This window comes from Protopterus annectens, chromosome 13.part0, assembly GCF_019279795.1.
Source record: "Protopterus annectens isolate FY-2018-M chromosome 13.part0, PAN1.0, whole genome shotgun sequence".
In the NCBI taxonomy this organism is placed as follows: domain Eukaryota; kingdom Metazoa; phylum Chordata; order Ceratodontiformes; family Protopteridae; genus Protopterus; species Protopterus annectens.
The window spans coordinates 766405885-766424073 of NC_056747.1; the positions used below are offsets into that span (position 1 = coordinate 766405885).

General features: G+C 43.1%; 1 protein-coding gene across 4 annotated transcripts in view; it reads left to right on the plus strand.

Moving 5' to 3' along the window:
* Positions 1–18189, plus strand: part of EFCAB5 (EF-hand calcium binding domain 5) — a 1692224-nt gene that overhangs the window by 1546306 nt on the left and 127729 nt on the right. The window lies entirely within an intron of this gene.

Sequence of the window (18189 nt, forward strand, 5' to 3'; positions counted from 1 at the left end):
TGCATAAATAAAAAATAAACAAAAACAAAAATGCAGACACTGCAGAGCAGTCCATACAATGTAATTAAAAGACATAAGCGCTTTCATTCACACGAGTAACATGAACATCTTTAGATAAAAACAATCCCTCCCACAACTTATCACAGGTTATTTAACATTTTATATGCATTTGTTGTAACTGGATTGATTGCTCACTAGATGGTAGTATTTCCTAGTTTATAAAAATATACCTTGGCGAGATTATTTTTATCTGAAGATATTCACCTTATTTTGTGAACAATAGCGCTTATTGTATGGACTGTTGTGTGCATTTTTGTTTTGATTAATTATTTTATTTGATTTTCAGTACATACTGGGATGCTCAATAATTTTGATATTTGTTTTTCTCAGTGTTGCTCATGTTTAGCACCACCGTCTTCTCACTCTTCCATGACAGAGAATCAGTTCCTGACCAGCATGACAAAATATTTCATGTGCATATCTTTCCAGCATACTATAAAGATACAAGAAACCTGCTTCACATTTTATGCTCTTATATTATTGCTGTCATATTATGTGCAGACCTCTGAACTGTCCCTAATTTGAAGGAACGTTCCTATTTTCAGGTTTGATTTACCTATCTTTGGAGGTATTTCCCTATTTATAGGTTTGATTTACCCCTTCACACAATGTTCTGAATCTCCCTCCTCACACATAATATTTAAAGCTGTCTAGTGCACATACAGAAAACTACATGCATGATCATAGACCAATATACTAGTGACACCAATAATTTAATGAAAAAGGGCATACATCTTTTTTCAGAAGCAAAAATAAATCACCTTCAGTGGTAGAATTTTGCTGTAAATTTCAGATAAGTGAGCATTTCTCATCTTACTTTTCCTTTGGGATAGGTTTTTACTCTTTGATGTTATTCTTCTTTATTCTTCCTACCTCCCCTGTAAAAAAAAATCTTTTGCTATTTAATTAGTACTACTTATGGCAGTTTTCCCTTCATTTTCATGGTCATTAAGTGTTTGGGTCAGATAGTTGACTTGCTCTGTATTTTATTTATTATGGATTGTTGTTGCTGTTGTTGCAGTAAATGCTGTTATTATTATTACTTAGTTGTTTGTAGCTATTCTTTGGATTTATTTCCCTGTACTTACAAGCTGGCAAAGAAGCCATCCAGCTTTAAAAACAGCATTTCTTGCAGGCATAAAATCACCAACCAGGATCTTCTCACAAAATGTGTGTTTTGTTTTGGAGTGTCACATCTGGAAGAAGACTGTTCTATCTGTTCTGCTTTTAGAGCTATGTAGTTACCAAGAAGTGCATCAGACGTGTACTTAAAGGACTACTTCTTGACACAGTGGGAGAAGTTTTCCCCTGTCAGCAAGAAAAACTTTGGATAAGAGTAAAGGTGGAAGAGTAAAACAAAAGAAACGGAACAGAAAAAGAGACAAAAGGAAAAGGACCCCTCTAGAAAATGTTCTCAGGAACATTTGAGCTCCTACTGTCTGGTACTGAAAACCCCCATGTTATTGGATCTGGTGTCATCTCAAGAATTTGTCAAGGTTACAGTAGGTCTCCCACTCCTCTGTTCGGTCCAAGTTCTCTCTGGAATTAATAAGCCCCAGGCTCAAATCACCTTTCCCATGGGAAAAGACCTTTCACAGGATATCAAGACCTTCTTATACAGTGTCATCCTCAGGATCAGTGCAGTCCTCCAGGAGCCTTTCTGAAGCAAACATAAACATAATGATGAGGAAGCTGCTGATGACACATTCATTTTGTGTTTTTTCCCTTGTTGGAGGATTGGGACTTTCTCTTTCTTCCCATGTGATTACTGCTCCATCCCCAATCTGACCTTTGGGTTGGGGGCACCTGGATGTGAGTGACTCCCCTCAGGAGTCCCTCACTGAAGATGCATTATTTTTGATGAAGGGGAGAGGTTGCCCCAAGTCCTCCCTTGAAGATGTGTCCTTTGGCAAGATCCTTGAATGGTAGCCCCTCACACTGATGAACTGGTTGACCTGGTTTTCTGATGGGCATGGAAGGAACCAGACATGGTTGAACCAATCCACTAGAATCCCCCAAGAATTCTAATTACCCTAAATACAGGCCCTTTGGGAGCAGTGTCCTGCAGTAGATTCTACAGTGGTGGCAGCAGCCACTAAGGAGAGTTCCACTGTCTGTCCCCCTAACAAGGGAGTTGGACAGGATTGGTAAGTGGGTTTACGCTTCAGTGACATTTGCTGTCAAGGGACTGAACTAGCTGGCACATGTTATACATTTTTTGGTAGTTAAAAATGAACAAACTCAAAATGAATATATATATATTTTTCTTTTTATTCTGCTGAGTGGCATTACTAGGTTTTTTACTGTTCAGAATTCATTTTCAGAGTAACTTCAGCATTTGTAATGCTGCTTATCAACTATTCTTGCATTTATGAAAACACTATCTAAAAAAACTACATAATACTTATAGCATCTTGTATATTAAATTCTTGAGGTGGTATCATTAAGCAAGCACAGACTTCTACAGATCTCTTTAAACAGTAAATATCACGTTGGTGAAGAATTATTAACAATTATTTATATGAAACATATTTTTCATTTGCATCGTCCTTACTGATGTTTTCATCACTGGAAAATCATTAATAAAATAAGAGGAGGGTCCACCCCCCCCTCCCAATTCCTTCCTAAAATCAGACCAGAAATTAAAGAGTTAAGGGAAACGCAAAGATTACCACTTGAGGAATGGCAGGTTGGTCACTACCCATCTCAAGTGATAACTTACCTGTCCCCTTCAGGCTTTATTGTGTATGACAGTCTTCTTCATGGTGATTACTGAGCTGTTTACCCAAACTGGAGGTGGACTATAGCTTATAAAAAGCCACTGAGGACTTATTGGCTGAAACTATCAGTGCTATCTAAATGTCCACATTGCAGTGTTTCGCATATATGTGAGAAGCAGTCTAGATTGCAACAGTATGTATGTCCTGAACTGAGTCCACTCTGATGCAAACCGATTACACCTGAACTTCTTGAGTAGAATGAACTTTCATATGGTCTGTAAGTTTCTTCTTTCCCAGAGGCAACACTTAGTAATGCAGTGGCTAAGCCACTTGTCAGAATTTGTTCCTTGATGGTGTAACCTACATTTCTTTGCAAATGAGATGACAGTTTGTTTTGGAAGAAACAATATATAGAAGTCACTGTTTGAGTGCATGTCCTAATGATATGCAATCTAAACACAAATTCTCCAGTATTAGGTAGTCAAAAATATTTAGCACAAAAATAAACAGGAAAATGAATAGCCTGATTTAGCACAGATTCCAAATCCACATTTGGCAAAAATGTTGGATTAGGTCTAAAAGGAACTCTAGCCTTATGAATTATGAGGAAAATGGTCTTCACACCCCAAAGCTTGAAGTTCAGAAATATATACAGGAAGAGTTACCTGGAACACAAGAGGTGAAAACATACTTGATCTCATCATCACGAACATGGGATCAAAATGTTCAACACCGGAAGTATACCCCTCACTGGTGAGATCAGATCATAAACTAATCTCGCTGGAGGTCCTCATCCCGCCCCCACCTGAAACAAAAAAGACCACAGTGAAAAACTTCTCAAAAGCCGATTTCACACTTCTAAAAACTAGTGTGGTCTCCTTTAAGGCCCCTGAGCCAGTGGTAAACATTACTCAAACCGCTGAATCACTTACAAATGCCTTCTACCAGCACCTACAGGACTGCATGGATCAGGCAATCCCAAACAAAACTAAGACTCTCTGTACCAAAGGCAAGCGTCCAGTCTGGTGGACCCCAGCCATAAACAAGCTCTACAACAAAAGGAGGAAGCTACTACAAGATAGAGCAAAATCCTTGAAAGGTAAGACACCTTTGATCATTATAAGTAAAAACTAAGAGCTCTCATAAAATCATCCAAGGCAAATTTTGAGAGAAAAATCGCCAAGGACTCTAAAGACAATCATAAGGCCTTCTTTAGCTATGTTAGAAACCTAGGAGGAAACTCCCAGATATGCTCAGAATTAGTTCAAAATGATGTGAAAATTACTGAACCTACACACATTGCTAACATACTGGCTGACAGGTTCAGTGCAAACTTCTCCCTCCCCAAAAGGAGAGATATCTATTCCAGAGGATTGTAGGCCCCAAACATCTCCAACGCCCAGGTGAGAACTGCCCTCACTAAGGCAAAAAACACAGCATCCATGGGACCGGATGGTGTCCCCGGCTGTGTGCTTCATGAACTCAACGAGGAATTAAACCCACAGTTAGGACAGCTGTTTAATCTTAGCCTCACCTCAGGATACGCACTCCAAGGAGTGGCGACGCGACTGTGGTCCCACTTCATAAGGGCGGTGCCTCCACAGACCCTGGAAATTACCGCCCATTAGCTTGACAAGCCTTATCTGCAAAGCCATGGAGAGGATCATAATGGAACTCATAAATAAAGACATAGGTAACTTGCAGACTTTGGATCCAACCCAGTTTGGCTTTGTCAAAGGCAGATCCTGCCTCTTAAACTTGGTTGACTTTTTCGAGACAGTCACCAAGGCCATTGATGAGGGAAAGGCAGTCCATACAGCCTACCTCGACCTGGCAAAGGCCTTCACACAATACCCCACTCAGGTATCATCGAAAAACTCATCAGCTTGAATGTAAACCCATACATCACAAGATGGGTTGCAAACTGGCTAAGCTGACAGAACCCACAGGGTCAGAGTTGCTGGAGCCATGTCAGACTCAAAGCCTGTCACAAGTGGTGTCCCACAGGGCTCAGTCCTGGGTCCACTCTTGTTCGGCATCTACTTTTCTGAAGTACAAGCAAACACAGGAGGGTTATGGCTGACAAAGTTTGCAGATGACTGCAAACTGGGCCATAGTCGAAAACACATCTGACACAGATATCCTCCAGAAGGGCCTCACAGAAACGGATAACTGGTGCCAGAGCCATGGCCTGAAGTTAAACGCCAAAAATGCATAGTCATACCCTTCGGGAAAAACAAGGTTACCCCTAGCTACCATATAGGTGACAATCCACTGAGCACAGAAAAGTCATCGGGATCTGGGGACCCAAGTTGACAGTAGTCTTCGCTTGACACTCATGTTGCTAAAGTAGTTAGGAAAACCTTCTATATCGCCCACCTGATCATGAAGGGATTCACATCTAGATCAAGGGAGGTCATCGTCCCCTGTACTCATCACTCATTAGACCTATGATTGAGTACAATGCCCCGCTCGAATGTATCTGACCAGACACCTGATGCAGCTTGAAAGGCCCCAAAAGTTCCTCACCAAAAGGATAAAGGGTCTCAAAAATATGTCTTATGCTGCCCGACTGAAAGAACTCCAGCTTTATTCAGTCTCATACCGCTTGCTCAGAGGTGACCTGTGCCTGACATATAAGGCCATGTCAAACCCAGATTTGATGAATATGCTTCACCTCAAAAATCTAGATCCCTCAGAACCACAAGGGCGGGAGACTTAAACCTTGACACGGTTATAAATAGAACGTGCTGGAGGGACAGATTCATCACCCAGAGACTCCCTATGCTGTGGAACAAAATCCCGGTACATGTGAGGCAGAGCACCTCGCTGGCCTTGTTCAAGAGGAATCTTGACCAATGGATGGGAGATCGCAGATATACCCCAGGGATTACTTCAGTGTCACTGCTTGACAGAGGCACAGAAAAATGATAGGCATAGTTTTTATTCAAACTAAAGGGGTGGCGAAAGCCACATAACTATGGGCTAGGCTTATAAATGCCCTTGGGCAGATAGCCTAGTATGAACCTATGAACCTATGAACCTATGAACATTGTCTATACATGAACACGAGCATTTGAACAGCTTTAGAAATAATCTCTGCAAAACAAATTTAAGGTCCTAATCTATAACAGTTGGCTTTTTAAGGGCCTAATGTGATGTGAACTACTAAGGAATATGCACATAATGTCTAACTAGACATCTATCGTCTACCTTATGTCAATTTATGAAGACCTGAGACAGCAGATAGATTAACCTTAACCATAACAAATTACAGATCTGCCTTTGAAAAGGAGAGCAGATAGTCTTAAACTACATTGAGTGTCAAATAAATAAATGGGTCAAAAGCTTTAGCAGTAGCATGGAGAGTAAAGCATTTTCTCTTAGCCGAGTAAGTGACCCTGATAGATTACTTAGACTTCTTAATACACTTTTGATACCAGATCTAAGACATCAAACCTGGTGAAGTACAGACACAAAGTTTCAACATCTTGTGATTTGAGAGAGTGTTTGTCCTTCAGAAGAAAATAAAAAAAGCTGCCTGATCCAAGAAGTGTTGAGGACTGCCTGTGTATAGCCTCTGGAGGAGGGGGAACCAAATCGGACATTGCCAGTCAAGGCCCACCAGAATAATTTTCATCTTTTTCTTCTGAAACTTGAAAGTCCTGTGACGGAGGAGTAGAGCTAGATAAATATAGAAGACCTGTTCACTGTGAGAGGGAAGCTTTGAGCAGCCTGTCTGTCCCTGGAGGAGTGGTTTCAGCCCAGAAATTAGTTTATCGGCCATTTTGGGCTAATTGCTATCTCTTTCATTTCCCTGCTATAAAACCCGCATTTGCAAGGTTTTTGTGCTAGTATATAGCTCAGCAAGCTCCTGCCTGGTGCCCTGCAGAGTTCTACAGCAGCAGAGAGACAAAAGAGACTTTGGAGTGATTAAGTATCATTTTTCTGCATTTTCATGCTGCCTTTAGCTAACTCCACCTAAAACACCGATTTTCTAGAGTTTCTGTGATTTAAAAAGCTTGTTTCAGCTACATATTGTACTTATTTTACTGCCTGCATTTTAACAAAGTCATTTTTGTGTTTAAATTACCTGTTTAACTGTTTTAGGCTACACACTCAAGTGTGATAGCCATTTCTGTGCATTTAAAGTGTTTTTTTTTATTGTATCTGCTTTATTTTCTGAAAAAAAAAATTACTTGTTGTCCCGCCTTTCTAAGCTAGTATAGTCCAGTTTTCAGGTTAGTGCTGAATTCAGGCCTGTGTTACAAGTTTCTGTGTTTGCCTATACCTTACTTGGATAGAAGGAAGTTTCTCTGTTCACTGTGGGAGAGGGAGCTTTGAGCAAAATATCTGTCCCTGGAGGAGTGATTTCAGCCCAGAAATTAGTAGTTTATTGGCCATTTTGTTTGGGCTAATTTCTCTCTCTTTCATTTCCCTGCTATAAAATCCGCATTTGTGCAGTTTTGCGTGTCGGGCAGTGCCGGTTAGCTAGGGTATAACTATTCCCAGCTCCACTAAGTCTACTCTTCAATTTTTCCCTTGGAACTAGACAAACATTCAACTTAAGCACTCAAACCATTCACTTCTCATACTGGCACTTGCTCAAAACTCATAGCAAGCACTAATAAACCTTAGCACTAGACCCCCCTATACTGTAGAGAAGGACAAGGGTCTCTATTTGACCTTAACAGCCAGTCAGTAAAACAGTTCACTGTACCTATCCAGGCATGTCCAAAGGGCAGTTTCAGGTGTAATCTTCGGTCCAACCGGTGAATCTGGGCATTTTGAGGCAATGTCACAATTGCCTCATGTACACAGACAACCCTCTCCTCCTTCCACCAAACACTAATACATGCGAGAGATGCAATTTTACAGCCAAACTGGAGGCTAAGCCCTCTCAACCCAAGACTGGACCAGGCAGTCAAGAGGAGAAGGGAATTACTTGCATCACACCACCAGTCTCACATAGACCTATGAAACCAGCACCGGCAAAAAACGCACATAAATACACGAAAACATACTCTGAGGCTCTAAATAAAAATCTGAAAAAGCAACAGAGACCTCCAAAGCAGACATCCAAACAACCTCCACCCCCCCAACACAAACCATGAAACACATACTTCGCAAAACCAGTGTGCCACACAATCACAGCTCTTAAGGCAAAATAACATACCCAACACACTAGTAATAGCTGACTCTATAGTCAGGCACACTGACGTCCCACTCACTAGGCGGAACAAGGAGAAGGTTACTGTTAGCTGCCTGTCAGGTGCCAGGATCTGCCACATAACACAAGCACTCAGGTCACTCCAAAACAAGTACAAATATGACTCTCTCATTGTCCATGTTGGTGTGAATGACCTGAGCCGTACCTCCCTGGACTACATGAAAAGAGACATGGAGGAGCTCTCTGATCACGTAGCCCAGGCTGGTATGACCCTGAGTAGCATCCTGCCCTCACCAAGAATGATACCACAGTATAGAGAAAAAATTATCAATTTCAACAATTGGCTAAGCTTCTGGTGTCATTCAAAGGGGATCCAGTGTTTATCAGCCTGGGATGACATGCTTGACAAGCCACGCTGCTTCGCTAGAGACAGCTTGCACCTGTCACCCTTAGGCTTTTGAATACTGGCCAAGGCTCTTGCCACCCCCATAGTGCCTTTTTTAGGCAAGGCTCAAAAGACAACCACACCGCCGTAAATAGCACAAGTAACAAAAAACTGAGGGTAATGCTACTCAATGCCAGAAGTCTAAACCTCAAAATGCACGCACTTGAGGCACTCCTCAGAATGGAGAAAATCAATATATGTGCAGTAACAGAAACCTGGTTTAAGGCTCCAGAGAGCACCCCAGCACTACCAGGCTACAACTCATACCATACATTTCGGCCGCAAAACCTGGACCGAAATACAAAAGGCGGGGTAGTATCCATATTCATCAAGGATACCTACACCTCCAGGTTAGTGGCACAGCACTATGCTTCAGAGATCGTCCATGTGCAACTAACAATGGGCAAAACTGCTATTCAAATAATAGCTTGCTACAGATCACCCACCATGTCCCAGGACCACCACTACGCATTCCTGGAAACACTGAGAAACATAAAGGTCCTACCAAACACCCTGACATTGAGTGATTTCAGTTACCCAAACATTAACTGGGAGGAACTACACATGTACAAACTCCTTTGCCCAACATTTCCTAGAATTTATAAACTCAAATGCCCTGGATCAACTGGTCAACACCCCAACAGAGGTGACGACATATTGGACCTGGTCATCACCAACATGGGCGACCAGTGTTCCACACCAGAGGTCAATCCCTCGCTGGTTAGATCTGACCATAAACTAATCACTCTGGATATCCAGATTCCACCACCACCCCCGGTCAAAGAAACCACAGTGAAAAACTTTTCAAAAGCAAACTTCATGTTACTTAAGACTGAGGTGGGAAGTTTCAAAGCCCCATGCTAAAGGATAACGCTGTCCAAGCTGCAAAATCCTTTACTAATACACTCTACGGGTACCTACAAGAATGCATGGATCGTGCTATCCCAAACAAAACCAAGACTCACTCCTCCAAGAAAAAGAAACCAGTCTGGTGGACCCCTGCCATAAACAAGCTATACAATAGAAGGAAACTAGTACAGAAAAGAGTAAAATCCCAAGAAGTATCAGCAAGAAACTATGTTCCCTCATAAAATCATCCAAGGCTAGTTTCGAAAGAAAAATTGCCATGGACTCCAAAGATAACCACAAGGCATTCTTTAGCTATGTCAAGAATCTAAGTGGCAATTCTCAGATCTGCTCGGAGTTAGTGTAGAATGGCACAAAATACACTGAACTGACAGGTATAGCCAACATCCTGGCAGACAGGTTCATTGCAAACCTCACCCCCCTCTCACCCCCAAAAGGGCCCATAACTATACCAGAAGAATGTAGTGTCCTTGAAATCACAGACACTCAGGTTAAAACAGCCCTCTCCAAAGCCAAAAACACAGCATCAATGGGACTGGACGATGTCCCAGGCTGCGTCCTACACGAGCTCAAAGATGAACTAACCCCTCACCTAAACACACTGTTTAAACTCAGCCTCTTCACAGGCTACGTGCCCACAGAGTGGCACACAGCAACGGTTATTCAACTCCACAAAGGTGGAGCCACAACAGACCCCGGAAACTATCGCCCTATAAGCCTGACTAGCTTGGTCTGTAAAGCTATGGAGCGCATCATCATGGATCTCATTAACAGAGATATTGGAAACCTCCAAACACTGGACCTTACCCAGTTCGGCTTTGTTAAGGGGATATCATGCCTCCTAAACCTGGTAGACTTCTTTGAGACAGTTACAAGGGCTATAGACGAGGGAAAGGTGGTCCACACAGCTTACCTAGACCTCGCAACGGCCTTCGACACCATTCCCCACTCAGGTATTATAGACAAGCTCACCAGCCTGAACATAAACCCCTACATCATGAGATGGGTTGCCAACTGGCTCACGGACAGAATCCACATGGTAAGAGTTACGGGAGCTAGGTCTGACTCTAAACTGGTTACAAGTGGCGTTCCCCAGGGCTCAGTGCTAGGACCCCTCCTGTTCGGCATATACTTCTCAGCAGTACAGGCAAGCACAGGAGGACTATGGCTGACCAAGTTCGCAGACGACTGCAAACTAGGGGCTATAATTGACTCTCCGGCTGACTCAGACAACCTCCAAAAGTGTCTCACTGAGACAGATACCTGGTGTCAAAACCATGGCCTCAAGCTAAATGCCAAAAAGTGCATAGTCATCCCCTTTGGAAAAAACAAAGTACCCACAAACTACCACATAGGTGGTAGCCCCCTAAATACGGAAGACGTAATAAGGGATCTGGGGACCCAAGTAGATAGTAACCTGTCCTTTGATAATCACATTGCCAGATTGGTTAGAAAATCCTTCTATGTGGCCCACCTAATCGCAAAAGGGTTTGCATCCAGATCGAAAGAAGTCATTGGGCCCCTCTATGCATCACTCATCAGACCCATCATAGAGTACAATGCCCCATTTGGGATGTACCTTACAAGACACCTGCAACAACTGGAAAGACCACAGAAGTACCTCACCAAGAGGATCACTGGCCTCAAACAGATGCCCTATGCAGCTCGACTGAAGAAACTCCAGCTGTACTCGGTTGCATACCACCTACTCAGAGGTGATCTCTGCCTGACATACAAGGCCATGTCCCACCCAGAATTGATGGACATGCTCCACCTAAAGAAAACCATATCCCCTCGAGCTACACGCTCCAGGGATCTAAACCTCACCACAGCAATAAATAGGACATGCTGGAGGGATAGATTCCTGTCCCGGAGACTTCCCATGCTCTGGAACAAGATTCCAATCTCCATCAGGCAGAGCTCCTTGCTAACCCACTTCAAGAGAAACCTTGACAAGTGGATGGGAAACAGAAAGTTTACCCCAGGGATCACTTCAGTGGCTCTGCTGGACAGAGGCACAGGGAACTAATCTAAGGAGGCGGCGAAAGCCAACACATTCCAGCTAGGCTTATAAATGCCTTTGGACAGATAGCCTAGTACCTACCTATGAACCTATATCCCACCTGCTGTTAGACAGTTCAGCTGAGGAAGGAATACTTGTAAGATCTTGTTAACTGACAGAAGATTAAGGAGCTTAATATGCATTTTTTTCTAGGAAAACATCCAAAGCTCCTGTGCAGACAGGTGATCCAGATACATTCTGCAGTCATAAAGAAAAGCACTTGCAGTAAGAATGTGTTGAGAATAGTAAGAGAGAATAGTATTTCTAATTAAGTTCAGAGAATAGGACCATCACATCTGGAATGGGAGTAATGGCAGACAAGCATGAAATTTATCTTGTAGGCAGCCCCTATATTGGTTCCAATAAACTGCAACCATCTCATATGATGTTTTGTAAATGGGACTGCAGGAATAACTACATCAATGAGCCCCAGAATCTCTAAGACAAGTCATGCTAGTATATACTGATGCTTGAACAAATTCTTGAAGTGGAAAACCTAACATGGGTGGGAGGATGGCAGAATGGTTAAGGTGTTTACCTTGCAGACACAAAGTGCAGGGTTAGATTCTCACATGGGATAATTAGCTAGGCTTAAAATGGCCCGCAAGGGCAATTAGCCTAGTACTAATCTATGAACCTATGTTCATCATTGCCTCTGCTGCAAGCAGTGTTTAGGCTACATGAGTTGTGTCTTGTCCAAGACACAACAACCAGCCAGCTTCTAAAAGTTCAGAGTACCTCCACACCTTTACTGTGACTGCTGATTGGGCAGCCCTGTGAAAGGAAAGTCATTAGTAAGAGTGAAGATTCTTCAGAGGCTTCACAAGAGCAGCAGCCACCCTTCAGCTTCATCTTGAGTAGGTAAGTCCCCGGTGGGAACCTTTCCACACAGAATATTAACCTTTTAAAAATGATAATTTTATTAGGGCTTTTTAGTGGTATTGTCCTATTGGGAAACCCTGCATCTTTCTAATATCAGAAGTTTCCTATCAGGGAACACAGTTTTTAACTATGGCTTTTTGGAGGGCTGTTTTAGTGAGAAAATGCATTGCTTGTGTAAACTTAATGTTTTTTTTATGTAAAAGTATTTTATTTGGGCAGGAACTAGTGTGACAACTTACTGCCATTTTTTTCTGTCAGACTGAATTTTAGTGAGAAGAGATTTCTGACAGGATTTTAATGTACTACTAATGATTACTTTGTTTATGGGAGTGTGCATGTCAGTGTTAAGTGTGCTGCTTGTGAACACTATTTCTGCATCTGACGCCTGCTGCTCAGTCACAGCATGGATTCTTGCTCCTCTTCTACTAGTCTGTCACCCGTGGTACCTAGAAAGAAAAAAACAACTTACCAAACAGCCCATGACTCCACAGCCAATGATGTTTGAAACACTAGTAACCATTAGTTGTTCCTTAGATCACTCACTTACCTGTCCTGCTTCCTGTGGCATGGTTCTTTCAGCCAGAATGAACCATGGGTCAGCTACATTCTCTTCATCTGTTTTAGTGTCTGATCCAGTCATGGAACCATCTCTTCTTGGGTCCAGGAGACACTCTGATGGATGCTGCTTGATGTAGCTGGGAAAGAGATGTCTTGTTGGGACAAAAATACCTTCTCTGAGTCTGTCATCAGCCATACCTGTAAAGAAAAAACAAAAGGCTAAACATGGTTCATCTGAAAACATGGCGTCTGTTAGCAAAGGTGATTTTCCTACCCTACCTAGGAAGTTGTTACAGGCTGATAATCCTGGTACTCAGAAATTCTTACCTGAAAGAAATGTCAGCAGAAACATTCATGAGGAAGCCATCAGAAGATTCTGACACAGACAGGGACAGGGCTTCTGTAGAGTCTCAAGCCCAGTTCTCTGATTCAGAGGAAATTTGGTCCTCACAATCTCCTTTGGAAGAATTTTCCTTTTCTTTGGACTATAGACAGATGAATCAGCTGTTTTTATGGGAACAAATGGGTGTTCTTTTTGAAATAAGGACATATTATGACATTTTACAAGTAGATATCCCTCATTTCACTACAATTCCTCCATTACATTGGAGGCTGTATTTAATGCTGCTTATAACAATCCTGATTCCCAACCTTCAGTACCCCAAAAAGGAAAATAGGCTTTATGAAGTTTCTCAAACTGACAAGCATTTGTTTCCCACCTCTGGTCTGACCCTCCAGCCATACCCACATCTTTGCCACCTGGGAACTTGCTCCTGGTGTCCTTCAGTCTTTTCCCTTTGGACAAGGAAGGCAAAGTATTAAATAGATTTGGTAATAGAATTCTTTTGTCCAGTTTGGTGTACAGAATTCTAAACTATCAGACTCATATGTAAAAGTTTTAGTGTAGTACAAGCAGTTTGAGAGAATCATCTATTACGCTTTCCCTTAAAAGTAGTGCCTGTCTGAATTCCATTGGATGTTCTTCATCTCACATTGCTGCAGTCCTTACATATGGGTAGTCCGCTGTCCTCGGTCGGCCCGAATACCAAAGTATTAGGCTGACGTCGGTCAAGGCGCTTAAAACTGACATCAGGACGTCAGGGTACAAAAGCGCATGACCGACGTCATTTCCTCAGTCTTTTTTGCCGCATGGTCCGATGCAGAAGCAGCGTTGCAAGTGCCGTTCGGCATTCTGAAATTTTTCGAATTCGGAGTTTCAGACCGAATCCAAGTTGGCTAAGTACCCCGTTGGGGATTATTTTGGTTTTTTCTTGCCTCAGTGTTTTACCGGATGTCAGAAAAAGTGAATAACTGTATTTCTTGTGGGAAACAGATACCGCATAGGGATTATCATTCTTTGTGTATTCCTTGTTTGGGGCCTGAGCTCGACGTTGTTGGGTGTCGCTTTTGTGCTAGGTTCAATAAACGCACTATTAAGCGAAGGTTGGATTGTGCTAGGCTGGTCTTTGGGAAGCGGTGCAATTATAATATGCCGTCGGATTCTCCGGCGCCCGCTTCTGCGAAGAAGCGCAAAGACAAAACAGTTAAACCCAGGCAAGATGAGTTGTCTGTTCCGGACGCCGGTTCTTTAGAGGCTTCAGTGGAACCGGTGGTTCCGACGGAGACTTCTCTGGAGTCTCAGGGGGAGACTTTGATTTTGCAGGAGGTGGTCTCTCAGGAGGCAGGTCAGGCTGATGGGGCTTCCCAAGTTACTGTACTCCCCTCCCTTCCTAGGGTGGTTAGGCCTTCTCCTTCTGTTTCCAAGGCTTCTCCCAGAGGCAGGCCAGTTTCAGCTTCTGTTGGTGTCACTCCTAGTTCAGCAGGGTCTGTGCCTAAGAAGCATATGCTTAAAATGGCAGAAGATTTAATTACTCTGATTAGAGGTTCTATGTCCCCTCCTGATAAGAGGCCTAGGGTGGAGCCAGAGTTGGGAAGTTTTGAGCAGGCTTCGGATATTTCAGAGTCTTCAGCTGAAGACTTGCAGGAGTATTCTCCTTATTCTGATTCTGATGCAGATGATTCCACTCCTTCTGCTTCTCCTCCAGAGGATTTTTCTTTTTCAGAGACACTTCATTCTATGAGGGAACATTTTAAGTGGGAAGGTCAGGACTTCTCTGATTCTAGGAAAAGGCTTAGGAGTTTTGCTGTTACCCCAACATAGGCCCTTGGCTATACCCCCTGTTCTGGATGTTGTGGAAGATGTGTTTGCAGAGGCTTCACTTAATCCTGATTCTCTGCCTCCTGCTCCTGTTAAACCGGATAGGTATTACAGGGTGCCTGAGGCTCATAAATATCTTTATAAGAGTCCTAGGGCGGACCCAAAAACTATTAGTCAGGGACCTAAGGGTGTCAAGGCCTCTGTTGTAAAAAATCCGGTTCCTCTAGATAAAGAAGCCAGAGCTTTGGATAGATGGGGAAAGAAGGTCTATACCTCTTCTACCTTAGCTATGAGGGCTTTGAATTGCCAGTTTCATATGTTGAAATATCAAAACTTTCTTCTTTCTCAATTGAAGTCTAAGGTGGATGCTCTGGCGGAAGGCATTGAGTGTAAAGAGTTGCAAGATTTGGTGCATGTCTCTGAACAAGTGGGTAAGCATTCATTACAGTGTGGTTTTGATGCTGTGCAGGCCTCGTCTAGGGTGGCTGCCACTGGCTCAGTTCTTCGTAGGCACGCCTGGTTAAAGGATCAGAATTTATCTGACCATGTTAAGACAAGGATTTTGGATGCTCCTTTGCAGTCTGATGTGTTGTTTGGTTCACCTGTGGAATCAGTCTTGAAGAAAATGGAAGACAAGGCTAAGTCTATGCAGGCTGTTAAGGATTTTTTGCAAGTTCAGCCTCCGAAGTTTAGTAGGAATTGGCCTGCTAAGGGGTGGACGTATCCTTCTTATGATTCTCAGTCTAGGGGTAGATCTAGACGTGGTAGGGGCAGAGCTCAGAGTTCTTTCAGGCCTAGAACAGGAGTTCACCTGCACAATCTTCGGTGAGGGCAGGGGCCAGTCCTTTCGTAAACAGGCCCAATGACCTACTTTTCAGCTGCCAGATCCTTCTTGCCTGGCAGCACCTTTGGGAGGAAGGTTAGCACTCTTCAAGGAAAATTGGATGTTGATTACCCAAGACAAATGGGTATTGGATATCATACACCAGGGTTACAAGTTTTATTTCCATACCTTGCCTCCTTTCAAAGGCATGCCGGACGTTCCTCCTCAGCAAAGACTAGAGGCTCAAAACAAATTTCTTTACTACTTCAAATAGGGGCCATACAAACGGTTCCTCTGCCAGAAGTGGGCCTAGGATTTTATTCTCGCCTGTTTCTAGTACCAAAGAAAGGAAACATGTGGAGACCAATTTTGGATTTATCCATCCTCAACACATATCTGGACATTCCCAAGTTCAAAATGTTAACGTTACAACAGCTTTTACCTCTGCTGGGCAAAGATCACTGGATGGTGACTCTGGATCTCAAAGAGGCTTACCTTCATGTTCCTATCAGGCCCAGTTGCAGGAAGTTTCTGCGTTTTCGGGCTGAGACTTCACATTATCAGTTCTCTGCATTGCCCTTTGGCTTATCTACTGCGCCCAGAGTGTTCACGAAGGTTCTGGCTCCAGTGGTAGCTTTCTTCAGGCTAAGAGGAATACAGATCTATCCTTATTTGGACGATTGCCTGATATTGGCCCAAGAAAAGGACGAACTTCTTCATCATTTACAGTATGTGATGGTAGTGTTAAGATGCCTGGGGTATTATGTGAACGAAATAAAGTCCAGTCTAGTACCCTCTCAGGACATGTGCTTTCTGGGTGTGAGACTGAATACAGCATCCCAGATGGCCTTTTTGACCCCGGACAAACAAAAGAATCTTTCTCTTTACTTCCACCAGTTGTCTCATCAGTCCAGGCTGACTGCAAGGACAGTCCTTCAAGCCTTGGGGTTCATGGCATCTTGTATTCTGGTACTTCCCAATGCCAAACTGCATATGAGGAAGCTACAATGGTATCTCAAGAATGTATGGACACAGCACTGCCAAGATTTGGACACTGTCATTCAAATAATACCTTGCATTCAAAAGGAATTTTTGTGGTGGGCTCAGGAATGTCACCTAAACAAGGGACTCTCTGTGACCCGCCAGAGGCGAGTCAGATTTTAACGACAGATGCCTCAGACAAAGCTTGGGGAGCTCATCTAAATGGAAAATGGATACAAGACACGTGGCCTGCCAGACTTCAACATCTACATATCAACTTGAAGGAGATGTTAGCAGTCCAATTTGCATTGATAGCTTTCAAGGATTTACTTCTTCCAGGGCAGGTGTTGATTCAAACAGACAACACAACTGTCATGTGGTACATCAACAAGCAAGGGGGAACGCATTCTTATCCTCTATGCAGACAAGCAATGATTTTGTGGGAGACTGCTCTTAGTTTACAGCTAAATCTTCAGGCAAGGTTTCTGCCAGGAGCACAGAACTCCTTAGCAGATGTGTTGAGCAGATAAATTATGGATCCCCACGAGTGGAAATTGGATCCTCATGTATTCCAGAGGTTGACAGTGTTATGGGGAACTCCAGACATAGATCTGTTCGCTTCTCCACTAAATTACCAGCTGCCAAAGTTTTGCACAAAAAGATTTCATCCCTCAGCTTGGAAAGTGGATGCTCTCTCATTCAATTGGAGCAATCTTCACGTGTATGCCTTTCCACCTCTGCCTCTCCTCCCAAAGGTACTGCTGAAGGTCAGACAGGACAAGCCAAACATGATTTTAATAGCTCCAGATTGGCCTCGACAGCACTGGTACCCATTACTGAGAAGTCTGGTACGGGAGCCTCCATGGCCTTTGCCTTCGATTCCTCACCTGCTGTCTCAGGAGAACGGTCATTTACTCAATGTCAAACTTCATTCTCTACATCTGACAGCCTGGCATATTCTGGTTTAAACCCTGGAGGGTCTCAGCTTCCACAACAACAAGGCCTAGTACAAGGAAAGTTTACGCAGATAAATGGAGGAGATTTTTATTTTGGAGTACAGCAAAGGACTTTGATGTTTCTAAACCTAATTTAAGTGTGGCACTTCAATACCTTACTGAGTTATTGGACAAAGGTTTGTCCTTCTCCTCTATAAAGGTTCATGCTGCAGCAATCTCTGCTCACTATGACTGTGACCCACCATTATTTTCTCAGCCTTTGTTTAAGCAATTCCTTAGAGGGGCAAAGAATATAAGACCCCCATGTAGAGCTCCTACTCCTGCTTGGGATCTCAATTTTGTGTTGGAGAAACTCACTCTACAACCTTTTGAGCATGCAGCATCGGCAGAGTTGAAATATTTATCTTGGAAGACTGCTTTTTTGTTGGCCATTACCTCTGCGAGAAGAGTTTCTGAATTACAGGCCCTTATGGCAGTTGAGCCTTTCTTAATTTTCCACAAGGATAG